Here is a 24,946-nt window from a genome sequence, read left to right as displayed (position 1 = left end):
ATGTTAAAATGTCTGCCTTGGATTTGTATCGAGATCATTCTATCATTTTTGAGATTGCATCCCAGTACAGCTTTCGCCACTCTTTTGTTGACTATGAGGGCCACTCCATTTCTTTTACGGGATTCTCGCCCACAGTAGTAGATGTGATGGTCATCCGAACTGAATTCACCCATTCCCGTCCATTTTAGTTCACTGATACCCAGGATGTCAATATTTATTCTTGCCATCTCATTTTTGACCACCTCCAACTTACCCAGGTTCATGGTTCTTACATTCCAGGTTCCTATGCAATATTTTTCTTTACAGCATTGGACTTTCCTTTCACTTCCATGCATATCCACAACTGAGCGTCCTTTCGGCTTTGGCCCAGCCGCTTCATCAGCTCTGAATCTACTTGTACTTGTCCTCCGCTCTTCCTCAGTAGCATGTTGGACGCCTTCCGACCTGAGGGGCTCATCTTCCAGCGTCATAACTTTTATATGCCTGTTGTCTTTGTCCATGGAGTTTTCTTGGCAAGGATACTGGAGTGGCTTGCCGGTTCCTGCTCCAGGTGGATCACGTTTGGTCAAAACTCTCCACTATGACCTGTCCATCTTGTGTGCCCTGCTCGGCGTAGTTCATAGCTTCTCTGAGTTCTTCAAGCCCCTTCGCCACGGCAAGGCAGTGATCCATGAAGGGGGTTAGTGTTTTAGGCCAGTTCCATTTTATGTTATTTTTCTGGCCTCAAGTTCCAATGCAGCCCTACTCCATCTGGTTTTGAATATTCATAGGCTTTGTTTATTGCCAGTTTGGCAGATGATATATGTAGAACTATCTATGTTACACCAATGGACTTAGTGCTATATTGATTTATGCATGGGAGATAGATGTCTGACCCAGATGCTAATCAAAGAGGAGAAGACATTAATGTGGCCTAGCAGACAGCACAGTTTTAGTTCCCCTACTTGGTCCAACTTTTTGCCCTTTGGAAATTATTATACAATACAGTAGATGAACAAACACCTGGTTTTCTCCTTCATGGCTCTACAAGAAGGCAACAGGCAATGCAAGTTGCAAACCACAGAAAACCCAATCTATGACATTATCTTATTAGCAGAGGATCCTGGCCCCCAGCGCAGCCCCCGGCCCGGAGCTCGTCTCTGCAAGTCTTGGTTCCTCAGATGTTGGCAGAGGAGTGCCAGGCCTGCCAGGGGCACCTGCTTTGCGCCCCCTCAAAAATCCATGCCCAGGGCCAGGTAGATGTCTGTTGCTACAGAAAATAAGCAACCCAACAGAAAAAGCTTTAAGCATTTAGAGAAACTAGATTGTCTCTATACTTACAGGTTTTCCTGCCAGCCAAATCCACAACAGGGTTGCCCAAGAAACCTTTACTTCATGAAACAAATATTCACCCTAAAGTTTTGATTCTAAGGATTCAAATTTGTAAACTGCAATTTTAATTCTCTTGTTTACCCTTGTGAAATGAATTAAGAGAGTTGTAATGTCACCTTGGGACATTACACCTTGGTAAAACCTCAGTGCCTGGGACTTGCCGATCATATGGTCGGCGGTTCGAATCCCCGCGGCGGGGTGCGCTCCCGTCGTTTGGTCCCAGCGCCTGCCAACCTAGCAGTTCGAAAGCACCCCCGAGTACAAGTAGATAAATAGGGACCGCTTACTGGGGGGAAGGTAAACGGCGTTCCGTGTGCTGCACTGGCTCGCCAGAGCAGCGATGTCACGCTGGCCACGTGACCCGGAAGTGTCTCCGGACAGCGCTGGCTCCCGGCCTATAGAGTGAGATGAGCGCACAACCCCAGAGTCTGGCAAGACTGGCCCGTACGGGCAGGGGTACCTTTACCTTTTTAATGTCACCTTATTTTGAGTGTTCTGCTATACGGCAGCAAAGCACACACCACTTGAAGTTTCCAAGGGAAGCAAGTCAACAGCTTTCACGTCTGCTGTTTACCCTTTGCATCCTCAACGTTCCCTGGCAACGCAAGATCACCCAGCAAGTAGATCAGGCTGACCTAACTAACATCTGGATAGTCTCAGAGAAGCCTTTGCTGATATATATTTGCATAGGATGCAAGACTGTTGCACACCAAAATACATAGTCTATTGTGAGATATTCAGCACTTGAAAACTAGAATTCACACAAGCTCCCATGTAGAAGTAGGATGTTTGTAAATGATACTTTGATTTAAATGAGTGGGGGGGGGGGGTTAAATGAGTGAAAGAAAAATCTTCTGAATTGCCAGATGATATTAGAGCTGACCAAAAAATGGGAAGCCCATTTTCACCAGCTATTTTGGTAATCCCTAAAATAGAATGAACTTGAAGGGGCTTGAAAGTGTAAACGGGGGAGCGGTATTAACCCTCATGATGTTCCTTTTTGAAAAGCTCAATTCACTAGAATTGATCTTGTGATACTATTATTTATTATGCACCCATAAATTCTCAAGGTGATGTGAGCATTTGTGGATGAATTCCATGTATTTTGAAGCAATTCTTTTGTTGTAATTTTTGTGATATAATTTGTCAGTCGGTTGTGTGTGGTTGTACTGATGAGGTACAACCACATTTTTTGACAGAATTACAAGCCTGGTAGATGAAGGGAACACAGTGGATGTAGCCTACCTTGATTTCAGCAAGGCATTCGACAAGGTGCCCCAAGATATTCTTGTAAAGAAGCTGGTAAAATGCGGTCTTGACTATGCTACCACTCAGTGGATTTGTAACTGGCTGACTGACTGAACCCAAAGGGTGCTCATCAATGGTTCCTCTTCATCCTGGAGAAGAGTGACTAGTGGGGTGCCACAGGGTTCTGTCTTGGGCCCGGTCTTATTCAACATCTTTATCAACGACTTGGATGATGGACTCAAGGGCATCCTGATCAAATTTGCAGATGACACCAAACTGGGAGGGGTGGCTAACACCCCAGAGGACAGGATCACACTTCAAAACAACCTTGACAGATTAGAGAACTGGGCCAAAACAAACAAGATGAACTTTAACAGGGAGAAATGTAAAGTATTGCACTTGGGCAAAAAAAATGAGAGGCACAAATACAAGATGGGGGTCACCTGGCTTGAGAGCAGTACATGTGAAAAAGATCTAGGAGTCTTGGTTGACCACAAACTTGACATGAGCCAACAGTGTGACGCGGCAGCTAAAAAAGCCAATGCAATTCTGGGCTGCATCAATAGGAGTATAGCATCTAGATCAAGGGAAGTAATAGTGCCACTGTATTCTGCTCTCGTCAGACCTCACCTGGAGTACTGTGTCCAGTTCTGGGCACCACAGTTCAAGAAGGACACTGACAAACTGGAACGTGTCCAGAGGAGGGCAACCAAAATGGTCAAAGGCCTGGAAATGATGCCTTATGAGGAACGGCTAAGGGAGCTGGGCATGTTTAGCCTGGAGAAGAGGAGGTTAAGGGGTGATATGATAGCCATGTTCAAATATATAAAAGGATGTCACATAGAGGAGGGAGAAAGGCTGTTTTCTGCTGCTCCAGAGAAGCGGACACGGAGCAATGGATCCAAACTACAAGAAAGAAGATTCCACCTAAACATTATGTCAGGGAACTGACATCAGAGACACGGGAGAAGGAGAGGGTCTCCGATTCTGCAGGTGAAGGTCCTAGCACAAGGGGGAGACTCAGCTTGGTGTAAGGGGAAGGAGATACGCGTGACACCAAGAGTCCAGGAGAGCAATGGGAAGAGGAGGTGGAAGGGCTCCGGGATTCTTCCCTGGAAGTCAGTGAAGAGAGCCCAGGCACTCCGCTTCCCACGCCCACCCTGTGCAGGAGACTCCCGCGCAATGAGAGGCGGAGACGATTAGGTGTCAAACAGCTTTTATGCTGGCAGAGGTTTAAGAAACGCCCACAGACAGATTCTGCCAGTGACTGAGGTAGCCACACGGAGATGGGCTGTGCAGTCCGAAGGGTTTAACCAGGCAACCAAGCACCCAAACGGGGTCGGCTTACGCACGAGTAACTCCAAACCACTACACATTAGGAAGAACTTCCTGACAGTAAGAACTGTTCGACAGTGGAATTTGCTGGCAAGGAGTGTGGTGGAGTCTCCTTCTTTGGAGGTCTTTAAGCAGAGGCTTGACAACCATATGTCAGGAGTGCTCTGATGGTGTTTCCTGCTTGGCAGGGGGTTGGACTCGATGGCCCTTGTGGTCTCTTCCAACTCTATGATTCTATGATTCTATGATTCTAGGTCTTTTCAGAGCACTCTCGGGGTCTTTACTCAAGGTCCTACCAAGCCAAAATGGCCAGGCCTACTGCAGGTTAGACAAAAGCAACCCTGCAACAGTTTTGCTGCAATGAAATTGTCCGTACTGCATGCACAATGTTAACCATGCCAAAAATAAAACCCCAAATTGAAGGCAAGTAGCGGCACAAATTAAAGAACACAAATATCAAGCAGCCTCAGAAGAAATGCCTATTATCTACAAACAGCTGTGCTCATACTCAGTTTAATAAATATGCACCTGAGCTCAGAGACATTTTTGTATGGAAGGTTTCTTTTTAAAGAGATCAAATAAATTAATTTATAATTATTTGGAGAACCTACAAAGTGCCTTTCCACCTTCTATCTTATGATGTGAGCATTTTATTTTACAATTGGCTGTTTGTTGCAAACTCCTGCTTTTGTGATTCCACAGGCCAAAGAAACAGCTGCTTGCAATTTATTTAATCAGCATTAGAATGCATAACCATTTCTATTTGGTCACTGTGACAGCCAAGCTGTTTTTCATATATAAAAATATATCATTAGCCTGATTATGTGCAAATCTGGGGAAGTAGGTAGCAAACTGAGATTCATGCAGAGTCTTAGTCCTGTTTTATCACATTCCAAATAAATAAATAAATAAATAAATAAATAAATAAATAAATAAATAAATAAATAAATAAATAAATAAATGCAATGCGAATGCTCCCTGTGGATATTCTTTCTTGTAAATAAGCCTACTGGTTTTGTTTCATTATTTACATTAATATAGTAATATGAAAACATGGGCATACAAGGCCAGATCCGAAAGTATGATAATGCTGTCATGGAGCGAAGTTTTGTGTATGTGCAGAAGCTGACAGTAAAAAGCTAGAACATGCTAGAACATTCTAGTGAGTCTGTTGTGCTTTCCATTGTGCTCAACCCAAGCAGCTGTTGTTTTCTACTGGGTGCCTTATCTAAGTGCCAAGGTCACTGGGAAGTGTATATCTGCTGCCCAGTGAACAGTTTCTCATTCTCATTCTTTCACTGACTATCTCTTGTTTTCATTTTATAAATATGTGGTGTAATTTTTATGCTGAAACTAGATTTTTGCTCTAAAAGGAGCCAAGTTGTGTCTTGCCAGGAATCTGGCAACAAACTGTAAGATTTATGCCTTAGTAAACCTCTGCTAATGTTTTTTCTGTGTCCGGTGTCTTTTTGGAATGCATGCAACCGCCAAAGTATGCTTCTCTGCTGTTCATGAACTAAAAAAGTAGACAACTTTTAGAAAACATCTGAAGGCAGCTCTCTATCGAGAAGTTTTTAATGTTTGATGCTTTATTATGTTTGATATATTCTGTAAGCTGCCCAGAGTAGCTTGGGAAACCCAGCCAGATGGGCGGGGTATAAATAAAATAATAATACTAATTATTCTTATTCAATCAACGGTTGGAGGTGTCCCAGAACTTGGGGGCAAGGATCCTGACAAATGTTGCCTTTGAATATGCTAGTTAAATTCCAATGTTCTTAGAAGCTTTGTGTCCTGTTGACACTAAATTTTTTTGCAAAACATGTAATGGCCAGTAAAGAGAACAATAAATATCATCTGTCTTACACTTGGAAAGCATGTGCATAATTCGGCCAAAAATGTAAACACTTTTAAATCCCATTGATTTCAGTGAGGAAGCTAAACACATAATCTTGGCTGGATCATAGGCCGTGTAATTTCCAACATGTTCACACAGTCCAAATGCACACATCAAAGTAGAATGTACCCTCTTGGTATTTTGTAAAGTGTGGAGAAGAGTATCTTTATGTGCCTATCCTGATCCCACAGCAATTTGCAGGATCAAAACAATACTCTCTCTGTTTGCTGCTGCTGCTGCTGCTGCTAATAATAATAATAATAATAATAATAATAATAATAATAATAATAGGATTCAGGATAGTTTTCAGTTAAAAGTAAATTTCCAACACTGCGCTACATCTACAGCATACCATTTAAAGCACATTGTTTCCTTGGGAACTGTTTTTTACCCATCAGAGAGCGACAATTCCCACCCCTCCTTAACAAACTTCATTTCCCAGGATTCTTTGGGGGGAAGTTATGTGGATGAGGCAGAATCCAGGATAGGCCTTAGCAGATGGAGAGATGGGGCTGGGCAGTTTGGAGCAGGCCTAATATTCAAAGCAGGAAGCAGGAAACAGCCCCCCCCCCCCACATCCAGTGGGACTAACTGAATGGCAGAGCCCATCCTTTGTGGGATAAATCAGCTTCATATAGCCAACATGCTTAACTCTAATCAATGCATAAAGGGGTTAAGACCATAGAGTAAGCTGTCCTGCCAGGGAGGAGGGGTTACCAAAGTCTTTCTTCTTTCACTTCTACCATGTGAACCCTACCAGTAGGGAAGTCTAAGCTGGATGCTCCAAGCTTAGACGACATGTCTTAAACTATGTTTGTGTTTCTATACAAATAATTTAGAAACCTGTCTTTTCTTGCTGCTGTATGGAAAAGCACATGAAATGGACCTTTGGAGAGTTTGTAAGAAAACCATTTTAACTTACCAAACATGATCTTTTTGTATGCTAAGGGAAGTGGGAAACTTTGGAAGGAACTTGGAAGGGCTTTAAAGGTCTGACAGCCTATATTTCCATGTTTTACTCTGCCACATGTTTTGTGATTTTCTATCTCTGCTGGGGTCTCTCATCAATGAATACTTGCCCCAAACCAGGACCTAGGCATCTAGGGAATTCTCCTTTTATCTTACCATATCTAGCATTTTTCCTTTTAACCAAAATACGAAAACCAACATGCTTTGTGTGCAGAAAGCCTTTGATTGAACCCCTGACTTTTCCAGTAAAAACAGTAAGGTAGCAAGTGGTGAGAAAGACCCAGGTGCCAGCCAGAATAGACAATATTGGGCTAGATGGACAAAAGTCTGACCTTGTAGCTTCCTATGTTTCAATGAATGTACTTTCTATAAGTAAGTGGTTTTCCATAATTCTTATGGGGAAACAGAAGTGCTATAGTTGAAGACAACATTCCAATGAGAGAAAAGACAACCCTGCAATATGCACAGAGCATTCAGAATCACACAGCAATCACAACCATCTCATGTAGTTGTTAATCATATTATTTACTACTACTACGTGGGTGGCGCTGTGGGTTAAACCACAGAGCCTAGGACTTGCCGATCAGAAGGCTGGAGGTTCGAATCCCCACGATGGGGTGAGCTCCCGTTGCTCGGTCCCTGCTCCTGCCAACCTAGCAGTTCGAAAGCACGTCAAAGTGCAAGTAGATAAATAGGTACCGCTCTGGCGGGAAGGTAAACGGCGTTTCCGTGCGCTGCTCTGGTTCGCCAGAAGTGGCTTAGTCATGCTGCCCACATGACCCGGAAGCTGTCTGCAGACAAACGTCGGCTCCTTTAGCCAGTAAAGCGAGATGAGCGCTGCAACCCCAGAGTCATCTGAGACTGGTAAAGGGTCTCTTTACCTTTTTACCTTCAGCCTGGATAGCTCATTTGGTGCTGATAGCATGGTGCTGATAATGCCAAGATTGCAGGTTTGATCCCTGTATGGGATAGCTGCAGATTCCTGCATTGCAGGGGGTTGGACTAGATGATCACCAGGGTACCTTCTATGATGAAGTTATATAATGAAGCACTAATAATAATAATAGTAATAATAATAATACCGTATTTTTCGCCCTATAGGACGCACCGGCCCATAGGACGCACCTAGTTTTTTGGGGGGGAAATAAAGGGAAAATTTTTTATTCCCCCCCCCCCAGCCGTGGATGTCTGCCCGAAGCGCTGATAGCTTCCTGAAGCCTGGAGAGTGAGAGGGGTCGGTGCGCACTGACCCCTCTCGCTCTCCACGCTTCAGCGAAAGCCTGCATTCGCCCCATAGGACGCACACAGATTTCCCCTTCATTTTTGGAGGGGAACAAGAGCGTCCTATAGGGCGAAAAATACGGTAATACAGAGGAAACCAACTGTTAACACTTAGTCTAAATATCTCTAGCCATTCAACTTCTACAAACAACATATATATATATATATATGAATTCTGACATATGTTGTGACAGCTGTATTGGGAGAAAATTACAACAGGACACCCTTCAAGTGAATTTCATCAAATGACATTTATCTCTTATTAGAATAAAGTGTGAGCAGCACAGCTGCTTTGTGGGTTGATGTGTGATGAAAAGTTGCCATGAGATGAAAGTAAAGCTATTTGAGTTGCAGTTACATATAGTTCAAGTCCAATCCTCAGCTGCACAGTTCAGAGATGGCTGAATGGCAAGACCCAGTCAAAGTATCACCACAAACTGCAGATTATATCTACTCTGGCAAAGAAATTAAAACTATGAAAGGCCATAAGTACAGCTTTCCCTTGTGAATATGAAAAAGAGAAGTCTAGTTTTCTTTGAATCTTTCCCTCAAATTTCTAGATAATGTTTTCCATACATGAAAGAAGCTTGAAAATTATTTTAGATTTGTTTATCAGGATTTGCACTTATTGTACTAACATAAGGTGGCCAAAGAATATGGACAAGCGAGAGCTATTCCATGCTTACACTTTCCCTTTTCCACATGAAAACCCACTCCTTACTGCTGAATTGGAGCAAATGTCAGTCAGGTTTTCCACATATTGACATTTGCTCTGATTCAGCAGTAAAGAGTGTTTTTTTCCCTGGGAAAAGTGGCAGGGCAAACAGAAAACCTTTCAGCCCATGCCTTCTCGGCATGGGACAAGCGCATTGTGGATGAGCCCTAAATGTTTGCTTCCATTATATAATCATCTCTTTTGAAGGCACCCAGGAAGGCTGCAGGATTGGAAGAGAGATGCTTTGTAGAATGAAATAAAGGACACTCACACACACCTCTTGTCCTCTTCAAAAGTAAGTGCAGTAAAAACCACACATCCTTCTCATGAGAATTTCATATAATTCCCCCTCTCCTGCTTTGATAATTTTCAGAGGCAATCTCTTTTCTCATCAATTGATGAAGAATAGGGCTGGATCAAAGAAGCAATTCAGTTAAATGCATTGTAAACTCATAGAAGGAAACCCGGTAGAGAAAGATGGAACTCCACAGCGCCATCTGGTTTCACATTGTTATATTGCATATATATTGCATACCAATCTAGCTGAGTCCTAGATTTAAAACACTGAAATGTTTGGCACAGCTCTAGGAAAAAAACAACATTAAACCCCTGTCAAAATATCCCACAATGGTGTCAATGGCAAAAAACCAGTATTCACTCCACATCACATGGCTGTAACCCCTCTAATATTATAGCTCAGCCTTTGCCAACCGTGTAAGCCCCAGTTGTTGGAATACAGCCCCAATCATCCCTCACCATTGACTGTGATGGCTGCTGGTGGTAGAGCTGTAGTCTAAAATATTTGGGGGGCACCAGGTCGGGGAAGTTTGTCATAGCTGTTACCCATTTGTTATCTTTTGATCAGCTGAATAAGTGCTGCTGGTTAATCAGTGTTAGTGTTTTTGTTTTAAATGAAAGTTCCTACAAACACTAGGGATGGCAAGTGCCTTAGAAGAGGCACTCCTCCTTCTTCTCTCACCTCTTCTTCTCTCACCTGCTGTGACATCTGCATCAGCTAGAGAAAAAGAACACATCTCTTTGCCAAGCTATTGTCTTATTCATATGCAAATTTGTGCATATGTTATCAAATAAACCTCTCTTGAATTTTGTTTTTTGGGCTTCTCATGGGCATCTGGTTGGGAACTATGGGAACAGAATGCTGGACTAAGTGAGCCTTTGTCTTGATCCAACAGGGCTCTTCCTATTTTTTAAAATGGTGAGATAAGACCCCCAAATGTCAAGGCCAAAATGGATCAGCCTGTTCAACTATGACATTCAGGATCTAAGAAGACCTGTTTGGGACTATGTGACCTGCCTTACTCCTGCGGTATTCTGAGCAGCCTTGCGTCTCAAGAGCAAGGCATGTGATGCCTCTTCCACAGGGTCTAAAATCCCAAAGAAAGTTTGAAAATGTATAAAATTCAGATATGCAACAGCGGATGAGGTTTTGTTATTTTAAACATGCACAGACAAAACAGTGCAGACAAAAGTGACAAGTTCTATTGGGAAATTTTCATAATTCAACTAGCACTGCAAGCATTCAACATGAATGGCAATTAGCAGCCTCATTGGTTTAGAACAGGCCTGTCCAACTCCCAAGAGACTGCGATCTACTCCCAGTATAAAAAACCTGACAGTGATCATTGAGGATTTACCAGAGTAGTTGACCTTTTTTTATGGGGGATTTACATAAATCATTCACCTTCAACTCCGCTGATAGCAAACACACGTGGTGCTAGAGCCAGTTGGTGTATTCCACACTGAAAAAAGAATAGGCCAAACTCTGCCCACTTGACAAGACAGAGGGACAGAGGGAGGGGGCGGTGACATTCATTCCACATTTAATTTAATCCCGCGATCGACCAGGATCACGAGGGGATCTACCTGTTGATTGCGGCCGGCCGGTTGAACATGTCTGCTTTAGAACAACTGGGTATGAAATATTGGCTGGAAATTGAGCTCATAGTATAATCAGCTCCTAACCCCCCACAGTATGGCCTGTGTTTTGGTCTTTTAACAAAGTTAAAGAATACAGGACAAAATTTTGGCCACCTCCTTTTTGGTGCATGCAAAATGTACCTTCTGCGCAATACAACAGCAAAATGATGGCCTGTTGTATTATTAAGAATCTGGAAACAAAATTTCCCTGCCAAGATAATGCATTTTCTTAGATAAGTAAATGTTTTAGACTAGATGATTTTCATTGAATCTGGAAGATTGCAGGAAGCAATATTGTCTTAAGACATGTTTACTACTTCCCTAATGGCTGTCACACAAATGACATTTCATTTTGATTTGCTTTCAGATTAGAGCCTAAAGAAAATGTGCAGTGACACAAAAATCTGCCCCGTGCCTGTGTGATTGTGCTCAGTAATTTGTGACCTAAGGCCTATTTTAAAAATCATATTCTGAATTTAGGACATTCTATTATTTCTGTGTATTTTCCAACTTCCCATCTTTTTGTAGCTGGAGGTGTGCAGAAAAGTTGAAGTGATTTGAATCTGTGTATTTCACATTCAGCAATCAGAACATCAAAACCTGCCCCCACCCACAACACCACAGAGCTTAAAGGTGCCTAAGTTTCAACATTCATTTGTAAAGGAGGGTCAGTGCAGAATCTTAACTACCATTTAATTCAAATTACAGCTTTGGGTATGTGGCACATGTTGAAATGTTCCCTAGGAAGGATAGAACCTTCCTGCCTATGGAAGGCTAACACACTGGGGAGGAAAATTTGAGCCTTGAGATATGGGTGGGCCCTTAAGTTTCCAACACCGGTTATGGTGTTTGTGGGAGTTTAGTGCCAGAATTTATGTTTATTTTAGCTGGCTGGTTACAGTGGTACCTCAGGTTACAGACGCTTCAGGTTACAGACGCTTTAGGTTACAGACTCCACTAGCCCAGAAATAGTGCCTCGGGTTAAGAACTTTGCTTCAGGATGAGAACAGAAATCGTGCAGCAGCAGCGCAGCGGCCCCATTAGCTAAAGTGGTGCTTCAGGTTAAGAACAGTTTCAGGTTAAGAATGGACCTCCATAACTAATTAAGTACTTAACCCGAGGTACCACTGTATACTGTATTGGCCCGTATATAAGGCGCACCTTTAAAATTCAAGGCTTATTTGTGAGTGTGCCCCCCCCCGGCACTATGTCGCCAAGCCAGCGCTGGGGGAGGCTGGGAGCGGCGGGTGGGCTGTGCACCGTTGCTCCGCACTCCCAGGCTGTTTCCTTGGGGGGGGAGCTATGCCACTTTGCGCGCGGCCTCCCCCTCTTCCCCCTCCCTCCTTCCTTACAGCAGCTCATGCACTGCTGTCCTGGACTGCTCTCTGGGGGGGGGGGAGCCGTGCCACTTTGCTGGGGGCCTCCCCCTGCTCCCTCCCCCTTTCTTAGGCAGCTGGGGGAAGCTTGGGAGTGACAGGCAGGCAGCACACTGCTGCCCTGCGCTCCTGGGCTGCTTCCTTGGGCGGCGGGGGGGGGGGGGAGCCATGTGGTACGGTCTCGAATATAAGCTGCACTTTCACGGCCTGAATTTAGAAAAAAAGTGTGGCTTATATTTGGGTCAGTACGGTAGTTTATCTGCTTTGTTTTTAGAATATTTTAGTTTGTTTTACATTGTAACCACAGTGGGATTGCATTTGTTAGAAATACTTTTTTTTTAAAAGGTTCTGTATACACTGAGAGGATTTGCTTTTTTCACAGAGAATTCAAATATGCACCTCCCCCCCCCCCCCTGCAATAGGATGCCATCTTGTCTGGTTATGTGTTTTGCCTCTAGGCCAAGCTGAGGGTAAAGGTGCACTGTGTTAAGTTGTGGGTGGACATATCAGAGGACACAGCGATTCTTCAGGCAGCTCTTGTTTATTCAGAGGCCAGAACAGAACTGAGCTGATGGAGTGGCATACAAAGGATGAACAAGTTAAATCAGTGATGATAGATTGGGCAAGAGATGTAGGACATAACATAATGTTTGAGGATTAGGAAAGATTATGCAAGTTCACTGCATGTACGGTGTTAAAGGTACATACTGAAAACATAATGAAAATGTTGTATAGATAATATTTGACTCCTGTTAAATTAGCAAAGATTTAACACAATTGTGATAATCTATGTTGGAAATGTAAAGAAAAAAAGGTACTTTCTATCATATGTGGTGGACTGCCCCAAGATGAAAGACTTCTGGGAAAAGATTTATAATGAATTAAAAAAATGTTGAAATATACATTTATAAAGAAACCAGAAGCTTTTCTTCTTGGAATAACCGGTTTGGAATTGCCCAAGAAAGATGTTAAAATATTTTTGTATGCTGCAACTGCTGCTCGAATCTTATTAGCTAAGAACTGGAAAACACAAGAAGTACCAACAGTGGAATGGATTTTTTGGAGCTAGCCGACCTGACTGGAAGAGTCCGTGACCAGAAGGAGGAGGAGTACCAGGAAGAATGGATGAAATTTAATGACTATTTAATTAAATATGTTAAGTTAAATTAATTGGAAAAAGCTTGCAAATACCAGATAGGCTTAGGATTTAAATATGTAATGTGATGAACTAATATTAATCTTTAAGCAGAGGCTTGACAACCATATGTCAGGAGTGCTCTGATGGTGTTTCCTGCTTGGCAGGGGGTTGGACTCGATGGCCCTTGTGGTCTATTCCAACTCTATGATTCTATGATTCTATGATTCTAATATGTTTAATGCAAAATTGGAAAGAAAGAAAGATGTTAAGTGATTAAGTTAATTTTATAGGAATACTGATTTGGAAAACCGTTAAAATGAAATGCACTGAAATTCAACCAGGCGGATACAGGGAAGTCACTTAACAATGTTAATTACATTAGTTCAAAATTAAGGGAGAGAAGTTAGGTCAAAATTAAGGGAGAGAAGAATAACAGTGACCTCATTGTGGGAGTTTACTATAGATCCCCAAGCCAAACGGAGGACATAGATGATGCCTTCCTGGAACAGATGGCCAAGCATGCAAAGGAAGGGAGATAGTAGTAATGGGGGACTTCAATTACCCGGATATTTGTTGGATGTCAAACTCAGCCAAGAGCATAAGGTCAAACAGATTCCTCACTGGCCTTGCAGACAACTTCATTGTCCAGAAAGTGGGAGAAGCAACAAGAGGAACAGCCATTTTAGATCTGGTCCTAACCAATGTTGATGACCTGGTTAGTGGGGTAGAAGTGGAAGGATCATTAGGCGCGAGTGATCATGCTCTTCTGAAGTTTACTATACAGTGGAAAGGAGCAGCCAAGCATACTAGGACTCAATTTCTTGACTTTAAGAAAGCTGACTTCATAAAACTTAGGGAAGTGCTGGGTGAGATCCCATGGACAGTAATACTAAAAGGAAAGGGAGTTCATGATGGCTGGGAGTTTGTTAAGAGGGAGATAGTAAAAGCACAACTTCAGGCAATACCAATGAGACGGAAACATGGAAGGTGCCTAAAGAAGCCAGGGTGGCTATCTAAAGAACTTTTAACTGAGTTAAGATTAAAAAAGGATGTGTACAAAAATGGAAAAGGGGGGAAACCACCAAAGAGGAATTCAAACAAATAGCCAGCACGTGTAGACACAAAGTCAGAAAAGCTAAAGCACAGAATGAACTCAGGCTTGCTAGAGAGGTTAAAAGCAACAAAAAAGGCTTTTATGGGTATGTCCGTATCAAAAGGAAGAACAAAGAAACAGTGGGGTCACTCAGAGGAGAAGATGGTGAAATGCAAACAGGGGACACAGAAAGGGCTGAACTCCTCAATGCCTTCTTTGCCTCGGTCTTCTCTGATAAAGAAAACAATGTCCGATCTGAAGAATTTGGAGCAAATGATTCAGCAGAGGAAACACAGCCCAGAATAACTAAGGAGATAGTACAAGAATACTTGGCTAGTCTAGATGTATTCAAGTCTCCAGGGCCAGATGAACTGCATCCAAGAGTATTAAAAGAACTGGCAGATGTGATTTCAGAACCACTGGCAGTCATCTTTGAGAATTCCTGGAGAACAGGCGAAGTCCCGGCAGACTGGAGGAGGGCAAATGTTGTCCCTATTTTCAAAAAGGGGAAAAGAGAGGACCCAAATAATTACCGCCCAGTCAGTCTGACATCAATACCAGGGAAGATTCTGGAGCAGATCATTAAGCAAACAGTTTGTGAGCACCTAGAAAGGAATGCTGTGATCACCAATAGTCAGCATGGATTTCTGAAAAATAAGTCATGTCAGACTAACCTGATCTCGTTTTTTGACAGAATTACAAGCCTGGTAGATGAAGGGAACGCAGTGGATGTAGCCTACCTTGATTTCAGCAAGGCATTCGACAAGGTGCCCCATGATATTCTTGTAAAGAAGCTGGTAAAATGCGGTCTTGACTATGCTACCACTCAGTGGATTTGTAACTGGCTGACTGACCGAACCCAAAGGGTGCTCATCAATGGTTCCTCTTCATCCTGGAGAAGAGTGACTAGTGGGGTGCCACAGGGTTCTGTCTTGGGCCCGGTCTTATTCAACATCTTTATCAACGACTTGGATGATGGACTCAAGGGCATCCTGATCAAATTTGCAGATGACACCCAACTGGGAGGGGTGGCTAACACCCCAGAGGACAGGATCACACTTCAAAACGACCTTGACAGATTAGAGAACTGGGCCAAAACAAACAAGATGAACTTTAACAGGGAGAAATGTAAAGTATTGCACTTGGGCAAAAAAAATGAGAGGCACAAATACAAGATGGGTGACACCTGGCTTGAGAGCACTACATGTGAAAAGGATCTAGGAGTCTTGGTTGACCACAAACTTGACATGAGCCAACAGTGTGACGCGGCAGCTAAAAAAGCCAATGCAATTCTGGACTGCATCAATAGGAGTATAGCATCTAGATCAAGGGAAGTAATAGTGCCACTGTATTCTGCTCTCGTCAGACCTCACCTGGAGTACTGTGTCCAGTTCTGGGCACCACAGTTCAAGAAGGACACTGACAAACTGGAACGTGTCCAGAGGAGGGCAACCAAAATGGTCAAAGGCCTGGAAACGATGCCTTATGAGGAACGGCTAAGGGAGCTGGGCATGTTTAGCCTGGAGAAGAGGAGGTTAAGGGGTGATATGATAGCCATGTTCAAATATATAAAAGGATGTCACATAGAGGAGGGAGAAAGGTTGTTTTCTGCTGCTCCAGAGAAGCGGACACGGAGCAATGGATCCAAACTACAAGAAAGAAGATTCCACCTAAACATTAGGAAGAACTTCCTGACAGTAAGAGCTGTTCGACAGTGGAATTTGCTGCTGTCTTTCATGAATGTAGCCAAATGTCCTAACCACTTTGTCAGGCCTCTCTTCCTAAATAATATTGAACTCTACCAACATGGCCCGACTTGGAATGGGGCAGCGAGTTGAGGGTGTGTCCATACATTACAGAATCTCCTTGGAAGTTACACAGTTCTTCCCTGCAGCATCCCTTCCAGGCAGCTTGTTACAAGTATGTGCAGCCATTCACCACCCATGAGAAAATAAAGAAGTATACATTTCCAGGGCACCTTTTAAAGTGTGGCTAAACTGTCTCTCAGGAGCTGGGGCCAGTTCTTGCTCTCTCCAATAGTGTTCCAGGCTTCAGCCAGTTTTGGACTCACACATGATAAATATAATACTTAAGAAAAGCCATGAACTGGAAATATAACAGCCTACCCCAATATGCCCACCCCTTTTTCATTTAGTGTAAACAGGACCTATTCACCTAGTGACTTAATGAAGCAAATCTAGTGATGCGCTTGGGTGTGCAAAATGGCCCAAATGGTAACCAACGTGTGTCTATACAGGCAACTCCCTATTTATGCAGGGATTACCTTCTAGCCTCCTGCACATTTAGGGAAATGTATGTAAATGGGGAGGGACGTAATGGTCAGGGGTCCCTTTACCTTTTATGTAAATGGAGAGCACCCCCACTGTGCCTCTGGCTCGTGAGGAGACCTTCCTGGAGCCCTATATGCTCAGTCATGTGTGAATTGAATGTACATAAATGGGGGGATGCCTGTATTTAATAAATTACTGTTTTGTTTAATTTGATCCTGACCGTTTTTTGTTTTTTTTAATACATTCACTGGAACAGGACAAATTGATATTGATCTTTATTTTCTTGATCTGATCTTGAGGGACCTAGCTGGATAATTCAGTTATCAAATCATCAATATTAGAATTTAATGTAAATATATTACAATTCATTGCAAATCATCAATGTATAGTAAACAGCAAATGATTTTTAAAAAAAAAACGTTTTTGAAGTCTCTCATTATTTAGATAGCTTAGTGTCCACTTAAGACTTCAATGTCTTGAGCAGGCTTCCTCAACCTCAACCCTCCAGATGTTTTGAGACTGCAATTCCCATCATCCCTGACCAGTGGTCCTGCTAGCTAGGGATCATGGGAGTTGTAGGCCAAAAAACATCTGGAGGGCCGAGTTTGAGGAAGCCTGGTCTTGAGAATAAGCCCCTCTGAAAATAATGGAATTTATTTCTGAGTACAAGATTGAAATGTATTTCCACCCATGGTATTATACAACCTTAGACTTCTTTACATAAAGAAAAGTTCTCTTTCTCTTTTGGGTTTGTCAATAAGTTGCATAAAGTACATCAATCAGAATGACAGATGGCATATTGGCTAACACAGATCCCAATCCATTATTTGTAATGAAGGCAACAGGATTTTTTGCATGATGAAAAAGTAGCACTATCCCATATTTTAGTTGGCATTGTTTGTAGGTAACTAAACCTATTCTGAAGAATATTTTTTTCTCTAACAGGAAAAGGTATCTTGAATTTCTTATGGTAGCATAAGAACAGCTAAGTATGGTAGTCCTATGAACAGCTAAGTAGATGAAATACCATTTTCAAGCAGGGTTAAAAAGCCAAAACTATATTTTTGGTTTTTCACTTCAACTAAAGAAGTAACACACATTTTGGTTTTGTGTGGATTACTGACCCTACTTTTTAAACTACTAACATCTGAACCAGTACTGAATGGTACCTTTTTTGCTGACTTTGGAGATTAATGATCACAATTCTCCTTTAAAAATGTTTTTACATCACCAAGTTGCCTTACAAAGTTGGCTCTCTTTCTTTGCATGTTCTAACAATAGATGACTGGATGTCTCAACCTGGGGCCTCCCATTGTTCATAAGATTAAAGTACTCTTTTCTCCGCCTAAAGAAACATAAAATTGCAATACAATTGTGAGTAGCTCATTGGGAAGTGGCTGAAGGAGAGAGGCAGACTGGGCTAAGGATTCTGGATTTTGTTGCTGCTCTTTGAACTGGAGAAATGAACCCATTGCTACTGAAAAGCAATGGCAGAGCATGACACTTTAGTTACATGTATCAGGACCTGTTTATGTCCTATCTAGAGTGGTATGAGCGTTGCCATCCCATAGTTGCTTTCAACTGTTCTAGGTATTATCTGCAAATTCTGTTCGTGTAATTGATGTTTATTTCATGGTTACAAAGTAAACTAGTAATTCTGCTTCTTAACAGGGGGTGCCAATCTACTTAGCCACATTAGAAAATTTTGTAGATGTTTCTGGTGGTAGTCTAGGAGCACCTATGCTTGTCAGTAACCAAGCTGTTGTAAAAATCACGACCAGTGTCAACTCCGGGCTTGGGAGGGCACTTAGGCAAGAAACCTCCACGGCCCTCCCTCCTCACACAGTGTGGCTCCCTCCTCACCAGCAGGTTTGTAGACACTTGCCAGTGGGTCATCTACTGAGGTGTGGCCACTTGGAAGATGCACAAGTATCCTTGACGCCAAATGGGGCCTTAACCCTTAACCCTTAAGTTATTCTCAAGGAATCTGACTGTTCATGGACTCTCCTATTGATTGCTCTTCAGGTAGTAATAAATAATAATAATAATAATAATAATAATAATAATAATAATAATAATAATAATAATAATAATACCCTGCCTATCTGACTGGGTTTCCCCAGCCACTCTTGGATACTAGGGGCTCCAAACTTGCAATAAGTCACAGTCTGCTGGAAATTTGGTTGAGAGGCTACTGTCTGGTAAATGGAAGCCATTTGATTCACATGATTTATTGGTTTTTCACCAAGATTTGAACCAGTATCTTCCACACATCATTTTAAACCATGTGAACAATAGCAGAAGCAGCTTCTCCCTCCCCCTCCCCCTCCCCCCCTCTCCCCCCCTCTCTCTCACACACACACTCACACACACACACACACACACACACACACACACACACGTATCAGTAGGAATGGCCCTTTACAGTGTACAAGAGGACAAGTTCCTGCCCCGAGGAGCTTACAATCTAATATTTGGCACAAAGGAATGGGAGGGAAGCAAAGGCAGGGGTAAACGGAACAGAACACATGATGGTTTCCATTACACATACTTAGGCTGAGTTACAATCAAGCATGAAAACTAGTGAAAAATACACGAGTTAAAAGCTTCATAGAAAAGGTGGGTCTTGAGGAGGGGTGTGAAGGAAACAAGGGAGGTGACAACTCTGTGAGGCAGAGCCTATTGAGGGAGCAGACGATCTTTGGATGGCTGAGGGTAGGGGGTCTGAGAAAGTGATGATCACAGGCAAGGATGTGCTTGGATAAAAGTAGTGAGATACTTGTGGTGTGGCAGGGAAATAACAAATACTATGTGCTGGATCTGGGAGCAGAAAGGAATACAGTGTAGGAATTTAAGATGGGTGTCAGTTTATCAGAGCAATGAGAGGTGAAGGTTTTGGCAGCAGAGTCCAGAACAGAAATGAGGGGACCAAGGTGAGTCTATGGAAGACCCAGAATGGATAGGATTCCAGTCATTAAGACAGGACAGGGACACAGGTTTTTGCTGAAGGTACAGGTAGGAAGAGGTTTATTTGTAGGGGGTGCAATGCTGTATAGGGAGAAGCAAAATGACTGAATATGGAGACAGAGGACAGAGAAACCAATATGTATAAGGAGAGGAGAACTTTGGAGTTAAAAAGTTTGGTCTCAGGCATACTGAGTTTGAAACAATGACAAAGCATCCAGTGAGACTTACTAGCCTGCAAGTTGGATATGTAGAATGGGAGGGGAAGGAGGGCAGTTTAGGGGTCAAGGGGCTGAGCTGGGGGTCATCTCTGTAGACACAGGTACCTGAAAGTCATGGGATTTTATGAGGTTACCAAGGAATATCGTGAGGAAAATAGCAGAAAGCTGCTAACAGAGAGACACAGGACCCCAACACGGAGAATGAAATACGAGAACACAGAGCTTTCTGTAATTGAAACACTGGAAGATAGGAAGGAAGAAAATCATATGAGCACAGAATTGTGGCCAGTTACAGGTGCCACATAATAGCCATTACACATGTGAAAGAAATTATTCTTTCAATGTGGTGGCATCTACACTTTAGAACTCAGACAAACATCTCACCTCTTCCCCTTTCTTCAATATCTGATCAACCCAAAACATGGCTCTGTCACACAAAAATTTGAAGCAAGCTTGAATTTTAAAACTGCACATTTAAGATAAGCAGCTGCTGAATGTTACCTTTAAGGCCAATTTAAGCACAGGAAAACCGTTTCTTAACATTTTTAAACCTTAAGTACAAAACTTATCCACTTCTAGAGAAAACAAAGATCTCTAACAGGAGGGCTATTTCAGAAAGCTATTTCAGAGTCCTGTCGAGAAGAAAGTGCTGCCCAGGCCTTCTTCTCGGCACGAGCCTGACTGGCCAACCCTTTTCACAATTTGAGCCCATGCTAGGATTCTTTAAGGTGCCTGGTATTAGACTTAGACTACAGGTGGGTGTTACCCTTATACTAAAAAATAACCTCTGGACCTAACAATCCCTCATGACCAGTCGTTCGCTTTCCTTGCTACTGAGCTGTCAGCCGCACAAAGTGTTAAAGTTTGTTGGGTCGTATAATTTTGACCCACTGAGTCTGCTGCAAAGGCCCGGCAATAAATTTGATTTATTGCCACTCCGACAAACTTCAATGGCGCCCACACATTTCCACTCTGCGCGCTGCCACTCTCCTCAGTGGCCAGATAATAGCAGAGTTCACACGCAGCATAAAATGGTTTGTCTGTGTCAACGTGGTGTCTTGAATAACTCAGCTCGACACCAGGCTTCTAATCTAAAACTCTCTATTTAGTAGCATTCAAAACAGAAAAGAGAGAGAGTCCCGCCTACTCCCCCCCCCCCCCGGACAATCTCCATAATCGCTTCTGCATGCACTGGTTTTCGGATGATCCTGGGATCTTACAAGTAGTTGTTTATGGCTGGCCTGATTGAGCATTGCTTCTTTTTGTTAGCCCCACTGGAACTCCAGTTATTTCCAGACCCTGGGGATCGCTGGAGGACTGGTGATTCCTCCTGGCAATTCGCCTGGTGTGCACTGGATCACCAGTCCTTCCTCGCCCCCAGAATCCAGTCAACCGAAATTCCTGGCTGGCTCACCAAACTGTTATAAGAAAAAAAACCTGCCCCCTTTCCCTTATGGGGTATTCAAGAGCCCATATAGAGTCCTTAAGTGGGTCCCCTATTGTTATGAGAAAATAACGGAGGCCAACCAGAGTATATTGAGAAGCAAAGTGGCTACTAAGTCTGATCTTTATTAAACTGTTTATTAAACAGGGTCCTCACTCACCACATGCAGGAGGGAGGAGAGAACCCAGAACAATGGTGCGCAAGCCCTTATATAGACTTTTGAAGTTGCCCACCCTGTAGCCCAAGACCACCCCCCAAAACATCATATATACATCACAGAAGAAGGAGGTCTACAGCGGAAATCCTGTTTGCCAGGATACCTGATAATGGTCAGGTAGGTTTGTGATGGTTAATAGTTTAGTTCCCGAATCCAGGTCACAGGCTCACCCTATTCATACACAAATACGCCCTTAAGACAGAATATTTAAGCAAAAGACAATGGGGAGACTTTCCCATTTCATTTCTCCTTGCAGAGAAATATTTGAGGTCAATTTGGGAGAGTCAAAATAGCTTCAGGATAGCTCTCCTATACTATTTCAGACACATGGTTTATATACTTATATGTTTGCCTTGTACATTTATGAATATTTTATTTATATTTAAGACCTTAGAATTCTTATAACACTGGTTTACATTTTTTTGAATTTTTTTATTAATAATCTTACTGTTTTATTCTGTTTGTAAACCACTTCGAGGTTTTCTACAATCAAGTGATACATACAGCTTAGGAAATAAATACATTAAATTTTTAAAATTGTATTAAAAGGCCTGGGAGGAGGAGGGGGGGGGAAGGAATTTCCCTGGTACTAGAAAGACATTAAAGCAGGTTCCAGGCAAGTCTCTCTAGTGAGACCACTCCATGGAGAGGGCTCTGGGTGAGAGCAGCAGGGTTGTCAACCCATCAAATGAGACAGCAGAGGAAGAAGAAAGGGTTGAGGCGGAAGAAGCAGGGAAAACTAGGCAAAGAAAAGGAAGAGGAGAGATCAGAGCAGATGGTGTCCGTTTTTACACTGAAGAAGATGGCAAATACTATATTTAAGCAGACCATAAAAATGTTGAGCCCATTTGCTTGGCCTGTTCTATTGGGATAATAATAATAATGATAATAATAATAATAATAATAATAATAATAATAATAATAATAATTTATTATTTATACCCCGCCCATCTGGCTGGGTTTCCCCAGCCACTCTGGGCGGCTTCCAAAAGAATATTAAAATACTGTGATACATCAAACATTAAAAGCTTCCCTAAACAGGGCTGCCTTCAGATGTCTTCTAAAAGTCTGGTAGTTGTTGTTCTCTTTGACATCTGGTGGGAGGGCGTTCCACAGGGAGGGCGCCACTACCGAGAAGGCCCTCTGCCTGGTTCCCTGTAACTTGGCCTCTCGCAGTGAGGGAACCGCCAGAAGGCCCTCGGTGCTGGACCTCAGTGTCCGGGTAGAACGATGGAGGTGGAGACGCTCCTTCAGGTATACTGGACCGAGGCCGTTTAGGGCTTTAAAGGTCAGCACCAACACTTTGAATTGTGCTCGGAAACGTACTGGGAGCCAATGTAGGTCTTTCTCGGCGGCCGTTCCCAGTCACCAGTCTGGCTGCTGCATTCTGGATTAGTTGTAGTTTCCGGGTCACCTTCAAAGGTAGCCCCACGTAGAGTGCATTGCAGTAGTCCAAGCGGGAGATAACCAGAGCATGCACCACTCTGGCGAGGCAGTCCGCGGGCAGATAGGGTCTCAGCCTACGTACCAGATGGAGCTGGTACACAGCTGCCCTGGACACGGATTTAACCTGTGCCTCCATGGACAGCTGTGAGTCCAAAATGACTCCCAGGCTGCGCACCTGGTCCTTCAGGGGCACGGTTACCCCATTCAGGACCAGGGAATCCTCCACACCTGCCCGCCTCCTGTCCCCCAGAAACAGTACTTCTGTCTTGTCAGGATTCAATCTCAATCTGTTTGCCGCCATCCATCCTCCAACCGCCTCCAGACACTCACACAGGACCGTCACCGCCTTCACTGGTTCTGATTTGAAAGAAAGGTAGAGCTGGGTATCATCTGCATACTGATGAACACCCAGCCCAAACCCCCTGATGATCTCTCCCAGCGGCTGCATGTAGATGTTGAAAAGCATAGGGGAGAGGACAGAACCCTGAGGCACCCCACAAGTGAGAGCCCAGGGGTCTGAACACTCATCCCCCACCACCACTTTCTGAACACGGCCCAGGAGGAAGGAGCGGAACCACTGTATGACAGTGGCCCCAGCTCCCAGCCCCTCAAGACGGTCCAGAAGGATGTTATGGTCGAAGGTATCAAATGCCGCTGAGAGATCCAGCAGAACTAGGAAACAGCTCTCACCTTTGTCCCTAGCCCGCCGGAGATCATCAACCAGTGCGACCAAGGCAGTTTCAGTCCCGTGATGAGGCCTGAATCCCGATTGGAAGGGATCCAAATGGTCCGCTTCTTCCAGGCGTGCCTGGAGTTGTTCAGCAACCACTCGCTCAATCACCTTGCCCAAGAATGGAAGATTTGAGACTGGGCGATAGTTGGCCATCGTGGCCGCATCTAAAGATGGTTTTTTAAGAAGCGGTTTAATAACCGCCTCTTTCAACGGGTCTGGGAAGGTTCCCTCACGGAGGGAAGCATTCACCACCCCACGAAGCCCATCGCCCAGCCCTTCCCGGCTAGCTTTTATAAGCCAGGATGGGCAAGGATCCAGGAGACAGGTGGTTGGTTTCACTCGTCCAAGCAGCCTGTCCACATCCTCGGAGGTAACAGATTGGAATTGATCCCACGCAATTTGACTAGACAGGACTCTAGCACTCTCCCGCCCTGGCCCTGCTCCCACGGTGGCGTCTACCTCTTCCCGAATCTGAGCGACTTTATCTGCAAAAAACTTTGCAAAATCATTGCAGGAGATCATGTGGCCCGTACTGGGCCCCGATGTAGCAGGTGGTTCCGCTAAATTGCGGACCACCTGAAAAAGTCTCCTGCTGCTGTTTTCTGCAGATGCAATAGAGGCGGCGAAGAAGGCCTTCTTCGCCGTCGCTACCGCCACTTGGTAGGCTCGACACTGAGCTCTAACCTGTGTCCGGTCAGCTTCAGAATGGGTCATCCGCCACCGGCGCTCTAGCCGTCTCAACGATTGTTTCATTGCCCTCAGATCCGTGGAAAACCACGGGGCTGTCCGGGCTCCATGCAATCGGAGAGGGCGCTTCGGAGCCAAACAGTCAATAGCCCTGGTTAACTCCACATTCCAGCGGGCCACCAGGGAATCAGCTGAAAGGCCATCAACATGGGATAAAGCATCCCCTACCACTCTCTGGAAGCCATTTGGATCCATTAAGTGGCGGGGGCGGACCATCCGAATCGGTCCCACCTCCCTGCAGAGGGGAAGGGTCGCGGAGAAGTCAAGTTGCACCAGGAAGTGGTCTGACCATGGCACTTCTTTTGTTTCGCTTTTATTTAGTGTCAGAACACCAACATCCATGGAGGTAAACACCAGGTCCAAGGCATGTCCGCGGCTATGGGTTGGGCCAAAGTTATTCAGGGACAGCCCCATGGAGGCCATGCTTTCCACGAAGTCCCGAGCGGCCCCTTGTAAGGTTGTGTCGGCATGGATATTAAAATCCCCTAGGACAACCAAACTAGGTGTCTCCAGGAGAACATC

The sequence above is a fragment of the Podarcis muralis genome, chromosome 10, assembly GCF_964188315.1.
Source record: "Podarcis muralis chromosome 10, rPodMur119.hap1.1, whole genome shotgun sequence".
Taxonomy (NCBI): Eukaryota; Metazoa; Chordata; class Lepidosauria; order Squamata; family Lacertidae; genus Podarcis; species Podarcis muralis.
The sequence above is the reverse complement of the archived record's forward strand: the minus strand, read 5'-3'. Positions refer to the sequence as shown.